This window comes from Phocoena phocoena, chromosome 14 (assembly GCF_963924675.1).
Source record: "Phocoena phocoena chromosome 14, mPhoPho1.1, whole genome shotgun sequence".
NCBI classification, from domain to species: domain Eukaryota; kingdom Metazoa; phylum Chordata; class Mammalia; order Artiodactyla; family Phocoenidae; genus Phocoena; species Phocoena phocoena.
This window is the reverse complement of record NC_089232.1, coordinates 24848656-24856385: the sequence shown is the minus strand read 5'-3', so window position 1 is coordinate 24856385 and position 7730 is coordinate 24848656. Positions and strand designations below refer to the sequence as shown.

General features: G+C 40.9%; 2 pseudogenes; both read left to right on the top strand.

Moving 5' to 3' along the window:
- Positions 1 to 411: 411 nt before the first annotated feature.
- Positions 412 to 1506, top strand: LOC136134172 (palmitoyltransferase ZDHHC4-like; annotated as a pseudogene).
- A 5135-nt stretch (positions 1507 to 6641) lies between these two features.
- Positions 6642 to 6878, top strand: LOC136134210 (signal transducer CD24 pseudogene; annotated as a pseudogene).
- The last annotated feature ends 852 nt before the right edge of the window (positions 6879 to 7730 follow it).

Sequence of the window (7730 nt, the reverse complement as noted above, 5' to 3'; positions counted from 1 at the left end):
AGAGAGACTCCTTGGGTTCAAATCCCAACTCCAAGGCTAAGACTCAAGTGAGACAAGCCAGGCCACTATAAGGCGAAAAGTTCAAGGAGGGCCTTATTCCTGAGAATGAGTGCTTCCTTAAACATTGCGCCCTGGGACCTCACCCTACTCCAAGCCTTGCCCAGGAGATAATTTAGTAGCTATGTGACCTTAAACCAGTTTCTGACTTTCTGTTTCCTCATCCTGAGAATAATTCTGCTCACAGGACTGTCATGAATATTAAATGAGTTAATGAGCACAGCTGGCAGTTGGCCAATTCCAGCGCCAGATCCGGCCTCCTAGAGGAACCATGCTCCTGCAGCTTTGGGTGTCACCTGTTGTGCCAGGCGCACACCGCTGCACAAGAGGAGATGCCGTGTGAATTCTCTGTGAATGTTCAGAGGAGGAATGCCAGAGCTACTGGCTAAAATCTATCCAAATAAAAGAAATATCCCCAGGATGGATTTTCTGGTTCTCTTCTTGTTCTACCTGGTTTGGTGCTGATTGGTATTGTTACAATCTGCATCTGCTAGAAAACGCATTGCTTGAAAGGCCTGGTCAGAAGAGGAACACAGATAGTTTTGTATATAGTTCCAGAGTGCCTTCATAGAGCCATGCTAAGATTGCTTCATTACCTCTTCCATACATGAAACCACACCTTCAGTATCCTGCATTTCATCTTTCAAGGAATGGTTTATCCTGAATACACCTGGGAAATATTTGTCTTCTGTCAAGAGCTGGAGTTCTTGTATTACCTTTTTCTGCCTTATCTGCTGCTGATTATAAACCTGGTTTTTTTCACCCTAAGTTGTGTAACCAACACTGGTACCATAACAAAAGCAAAAGCAAACATGTTACTGTTTCTTCAAGTTTATGAACTTGATGAGGTGATGTTCCCAAAGAATGTGAGGTGCTCTACTTGCGATTTAAGGAAACCAGTATGACCCAAGCACTGCAATGTGTGTAATTGTTGTATGCACTTGTTTGACCATCACTGTGTGTGGGTGAACAACTGCATAGGGCCTGGAACACCAGGTACTTCCTCTTCTACCTCTTGACATTGACGGCTTCATCAAGAGGTGTGTTTTCTGTGTTTCTGGTACCGTTTCTGGTACAGTGGTGTTGGACTTGTACCTGAAGGCTTACATCAATGATCTTGGACACTTGCAGGTTGTTGACATTGTCTTTCTTATTCAGTACGTGTTTCTGAGCTTCATGAGGATTGTCTTCCTGTTGGGCTTTGTTGTGGCGCTGAGCTTACTCCTGTGGAGCTCCCCGTGCTTTTGTCTCTACCTGGCTACCACCAACCAGACCACTAACAAGTGGTACAGAGGTCACCAAGCCTGGTGCCAGCACTGCCCCCACATGGCCTGGTCCCCATCAGCAGAGCCCTAGGTTTACCAGAACATTCACTCACATGGGCTTTGGAGCAACCTTTGAGAAATCTTTCTACCTGCTACTGCACATTATGAGAGAAAGAAGAAATAAGAATAGGAAGAGTGTTACTGCCTTTTAAATATAGCATACTTTTATTTACACATATGGATAAAAAGATGAGTTAGTGAGTAAGAAAATTTTGGACAATGCTTGCAGTACTGTGTTGACTGCTCATATTATCCCCAGTATTACGTTTACCTTTAAAATTCAAATTTTCAGGCTCCATCCCCTTACCCAAACAATTTTGATTCAGCAGTTTTAGGGTGGGGTGGAAGAGTAACTTTGTAATATACTCACTTACTTATTCTCATGTGTACCCAAGTCTGAGAACCACTGACCAAATCCTTTCTTACTACTCAGCCATTTGCTTCTCATTTATCTCAATATTGTTCCAAGTACCAGAACTTGAGCAATGAAATCAAATTGTGTCATGTGTGCTTTCAGCCCAAAGAAATCTGTGGGGAAGAGCCCAAGAGATGCAGGGTCCAGTCTCATTGACCCTGACATTGACCAGGTTAAAGTCACTTCATATTTAGCCATTAGAAGTAGAGGACTTGAATATATGTATAACTGAGTCTCTTTGCTGTACAGTAGAAATTAAACACAACATTGTAAATCAACTACAATGAAATTTAAAAAAAAAAGAAGCAGAGGACCTGAGGTGCTTTCCCAATGGGCACAACCAAGTTCTGCATTACTGTAGTCCCATTTGAACTGAATGAACTTTTCTTCCTTTTTCTTTCTTACCCTGCCATCTGACTCTCTGAAACCACCTTGCTTCCTACAACCTCCTCAAGAATGGTGCCCTGGATATCATCAAGGAGCAGTTTTGTGAGCAGCACCTTCCTTTCACACGTAGAATTGCTGTGTGAATTGGTTGTGAATGCCTCCAAGCCTACAGACATCAGGCCCGAAATAGTGCTCTCACCCACAAGCTTTGAAGTCTGTCATCCTCGAGACACACTCATGAAAAGTTCACAGGTGCAATTTCAATTGGAGCTTATGGGGGACAATAGCTTTGGATTGAGATGCAATTCCATCCAAGTCAGAAATCAGCTGCACCATGATCAACAAATTTGTGGTAAATGACAGTACCGCTTCACAGTGAGTTACCTTATGTTCTGAAGGGAAAACACAAGCTTGAGAAATGGAAATGTTTTGTCTGACTCTCAAACAGGGGCTTAACTCAGAATAAAAGCCACAGGTCCAAATACAGCCTGAGGAAGAAGTCGCTGGGACAGGGAACACACTTCAACCTGGCTCTCAATTCAAGCTGTCAGCCTACATTCATTACATGTCATGACATGTTCAGCATATATGGCCTTGCCAATCACCCTTGTGGGGTGGTTTTGGTCATGGCAGACAATGGTGGGCTGATTAGTCATTAGTCCATCCTGATATCTTATTTAAGATGAAAGAGTGGGAGATTTTAGGTGAGATGATCCTGAAGAACCAAATGATAAGATACAGTTTATTTCTATAAACATCTGTGTGTTATTGACCTGGATCAGAAGAAAAACACGTTTGTGGGTGGGTTGCTGGTTTCTCAAGGCTTAGTGATTAAGCAGCTGTGATAAGTTGTTATGAGGATGTTGACTGGAAATGATTTGACTTAATGGCATGTGCATGATCAATAATAATATGTCCTATTTAACCATTCAAGTTACTTCATGAATATTCGTGGGGTCTAGGATCTTATGTGGATAAATCTTACATATTATGTAATATCAGTAGTTTAGTGGCATACTTATATGCATGTGGTAGATAATTAAAGTATGATTAGACATATTATGTATTATGTATGATAAACCATACTAATATATGTGGTAGGTCACAGGATGCACGAGGTACATAGTGTTAGAACAATTCATGATAATTTTTAACACTGACATAGTACATGACAATAATACTTCATTGTTTGTATACAAGTTTTCAAGAAATAGTTTAAATAGAATTTCAGTTTGGGGAGCTGGAGCTTTTTCCTTGAATCCTAGGGAGAAATGTTACTCTCCTTTTCTAGTTTAAAAAGCCAGAGTAATAATATATTACAAAGACTCTTCATTTTAGGAGATTGTTTTCAACAACACTTGTTAATAGTATAAGTACAAAAAAGAGGAGAAAATATAAAAGAGATGCTAATTGCCCAATGATGATAAGTGGGTATTCAAAAGATTGTCCTCCAATTCATGTTAGCGTTAGTAGGTCTGTTACTAGTAATCACAATAAACATTGACTAAGGGCCAGAATATTTGATGTATGATGTATTGGGATAATTGCTAGAATTAGAATTGCGAAGATTAGCTCTAATATACCACCTAATATGTTGAGGGTGGATTGTTGGAATGTGTAGGTGAATAGGAAAAACCTTTCTGGCTTGTTGTGCAGTGGAGTGCTGAGTGAGGTAGCTGGAGTATAATTGTCAAGGTCTCCTAAAAATCAGGTGAGAATAGTACTAGAATTAGGAATAAGAGCCCCAAGATATCCTTGATTGTGTAATATGTGTGGGAAAGGTTTTTGTCCATGTCAGATGAGATTCCTGATGGGTTATTAGAGCCCATTTCATAAAGAAGTAAGCTGGCCAACAATCAGTAGGGCTAAAATAATGAATGAGAGAATAAAGTGAAAGGCAAAAATAATCAGGTGAGAGTGGCTTTATTAACTGAAAATCACCTTCAGATTCACTTGACCAGGCTAGGGTCAATATAAGGAATGGCTGAAAGGAGATTTGTAATGTCTGCTGTGCCCCACAAGTATATGCCTCATGGTAGGCGGTAACCCATGAATGCTGTGGCTACTACAGTTTAATGGAAGAATGATTCCAGGGCTTCCCTGGTGGCGCAGTGGTTGAGAGTCCGCCTGCCGATGCAGGGGACGCGGGTTCGTGCCCCGGTCTGGGAAGATCCCATATGCCGCGGAGCGGCTGGGCCCGTGAGCCATGGCTGCTGAGCCTGCGCGTCCGGAGCCTGTGCTCCGCAATGGGAGAGGCCACAACAGTGAGAAGCCCGCGTACTGCAAAAAAAAAAAAAAAAAAAAAAAAAAAAAAAAAAAAAAGAATGATTCCAGTATTTCATATTTCTAGAAAGGCATGAGATTCAAAATATAGGTCTTGTCCTATATGAATGAATAAGTAAATGAAAAATATGAAGGCTTCATTTACATGTATCAAATAATTCATCCACAGTTTACATCTCAGTAGAGATTCACGGAGAAAAAGACAGCTGTTGTATCTGATGTGCAGTGTATATCTAGGAAGAGTCTTGTAAAGATTTGTAAAATTAAACATATTTCTAATAGGGAACCAAAGTTTCATTATGATGAGATATTTGAGAGGGCTGGTTTGCCAGTTGCAGATAAGTCCAGTTACAGGAAGATTAATATGGTTGAGGTTAAATATGAAAATTTGTTGGAAATGTCATTCATTTAGGTTAGATAGGAATTATGTTATTGGAATCCATTATTCTTGATGCAATTATATGAGATTGCTTGGAATGTGGCAGTGTTTGCAGCTGTTTGGTCATACCATCGTTCGATCGATAGAAAAAATATAATTCCGATTCCTCATCCAATGAAAAGTGGGAAAAAATGTTGGAAAAGGCTGTTGGCTGTGACTAACAATAGGATGGTAATCAGATATTTGAAAAATTAATTAATATTAGGGTCTGAGGGTATATATCATATTGAAAAAGCTATAATTGACTATGTAACAAAAAGTGCTACTGGTATAAATATACAGAGAAATAATCTAGTTTAAAGCTAAATGATAGATTCAGGGCTTGGATACTCATTTATTGTCAGCTTAAGTTTTTCATGGCCTGAGTAAATAAATATTTTTGTAGAAATAAGACTAGTGATGAAGGCTGATGAAGGCTTTAAATGGTGGTTTTTAAATAGTATGGGTACAAATCATTTATGTAGATGTTAGAAGTGGTTTAGATTGGTAAAATTGGTATGAATGCTGTTATTAATAGACAGAGGCAAATAGATTTATTACTTTTATTTGAAGTTGCACCAATATTTTGGCTCCTAAGATAGATTACTTCTATCTTTTAAAAGTTTGAAAAAATAATTCTTATTTTGGAGACATGAATTAGGAGTTCTTGCATACTTTTTTGGTAAATAAGAAGCTTTGAGGTGACATTTGGTCAGCGACTGGAGCAAATCTTGCAGATATCTGGAAAGTGTTGCAACAAGGGAGCACCTAGTGCAAAGGCCCTGCAGTAGGACCATGTTTGGATCCTGAAAGCATAACAAGGAGGCCAGGGTGGCTGGAGTTTGGTAAGTAGGTGGGAGAGATGGTCAGAGAGAGTGGACAGAGGTCACGTCCACCTTTCTAGGCCATTGGAGGACTTTGATTTTTACTCCAAGTGAGATGGGAAGATTTGGGGGTTTTGAGGAGAGGAGTGATCATTCTGCTGCTGTGTTGCGTAAACTGAAAGGATCCAAGGGAAGCCAGGGAGAGCAGATCTTGCAACAGATCCAGCTGGGAGGTGCTGGCCACTGAGATCAGATTTTTACCAGCGGAGGTTTTGAGAAGTAGTTCAGTGATGGATATTATCCTGCAGGATGCAGGTGAAATCAGGTGTTTAGTTTTGGGCATGTGAATTGATCAGAAATCCAAGTGAAGATGTCCTGTAGGCATGTTGACAAGCATGAACATGATAGGAGCCCAGGGCCTGTCTGTGTTGTAGATGTATTAGGATACATCAGTGAAGAGACAATATTTAAACCCATGAAAATAGGTGGAATCATCTGGAAAGTGGGTGTAAACAAGGAAGCGTCTGAGGTCAGAGACCTGTAGCACTGCAACATTTGCCAGTTAGAGGATGTCAAGGAACCAGCAAAGAAGGCTGGGAAGGTGTGGCCCATGGGGAGGTGAGTGGAGAGAGATGCGGTCCAGGAAGCTGGGAAATAAAGAGGAAGGTGAGATTCCCTCTCTCATGTGGTGCCACTAGGTCAAACGTTTGTATATATATACTTATGTACAAAATGTATATATATATATATGTATGTACAGTATTAGCCTTCTTAACTTGACGTTACTTCATGAGGGCATTTTCCCCTGTAAATGATGGTTTAACACTGTTAACAAGAAATGTATATTTGACTTTGCCTGTGCCCGCCCTGAGCCAGCGATCCTCCATGCTCCCTGCATCCAGTGAGATGTGCTACACATTGATGGAGCGGACATGAGCAGAACGATGGTGGCCAGGCTCCGACTGGGGCTGCTGCTTCTGGTGCTGCTCTTATCTACGCAGATTTATTCAAATCAAACAATTGTTGTAACACCTTCAAGTAACCCCTCCCAGAATATCTCAGCTGCCCCCAATCCAGCAAATGCCACCATCATGTCAAGTATTGATGCTCCACAGTCAACAGCCAGTCTCTTCATGATCTCGGTCTCTCTTCTACATCTCTGCTGTTAAGAGACTCAGGCCAAGAAGCATCTATACATCCCCATCTTCTAAACCCAGTTCAAAAGGCATCTAGACATCTAGTGTGACAAGGAAAACAACAACAACCAGGGCTTCATTGAATGAATCTGCTGATTCCACACCTTATTTTATTGACAGAAATTGTTGAGGATCCCACATTTGATTGGTTTGAAGAGCATGTGAAGGGTTTGACTAGATGATGAATGCCAATATTAAAGCTGCTGGAGTTTCCTGTACAAGATGAAGAGAGACAATATCCAAAATTAGTTGAGATGATTTTCTTAAATGTGGCTTAAGAAGTATGGGCACATAAAACTCTACCTTGAAAATGAGAATAGATTTTATCTTACTTAGAGATAAAGAATAAGATGTAGAACAAAGATTCAGTTTTCATTTGGTGCATTAAATTTATAAGGCCATAAAACAATTGGGTAAAACAGAAAGCTTCCATGATTCTCTTTATACATACATTAGAAGGAACTTCCAGGTATTACTGCAAATCCTCCATGTGTTGTTTCAGCATTACTAACTTAATGCCGATGTACTCTAAATAAAATTTTATGTTAAGCTATCACTGTTCTCTTGGGAACTGAACTCTTTCTTCTGGGGTTTTGTGTTTGACATTGAATTTGGATTATTATTCTTTTTTGCAGTACGCGGGCCTCTCACTATTGTGGCCTCTCCTGTTGCGGGGCATAGGCTCCGGACGCGCAGGCTCAGCGGCCATGGCTCATGGGCCTAGCCGCTCCACGGCACGTGGGATCTTCCCGGACCGGGGCACGAACCCGTGTCCCCTGCGTCGGCAGGCGGACTCTCAACCACTGCGCCACCAGGGAAGCCCCA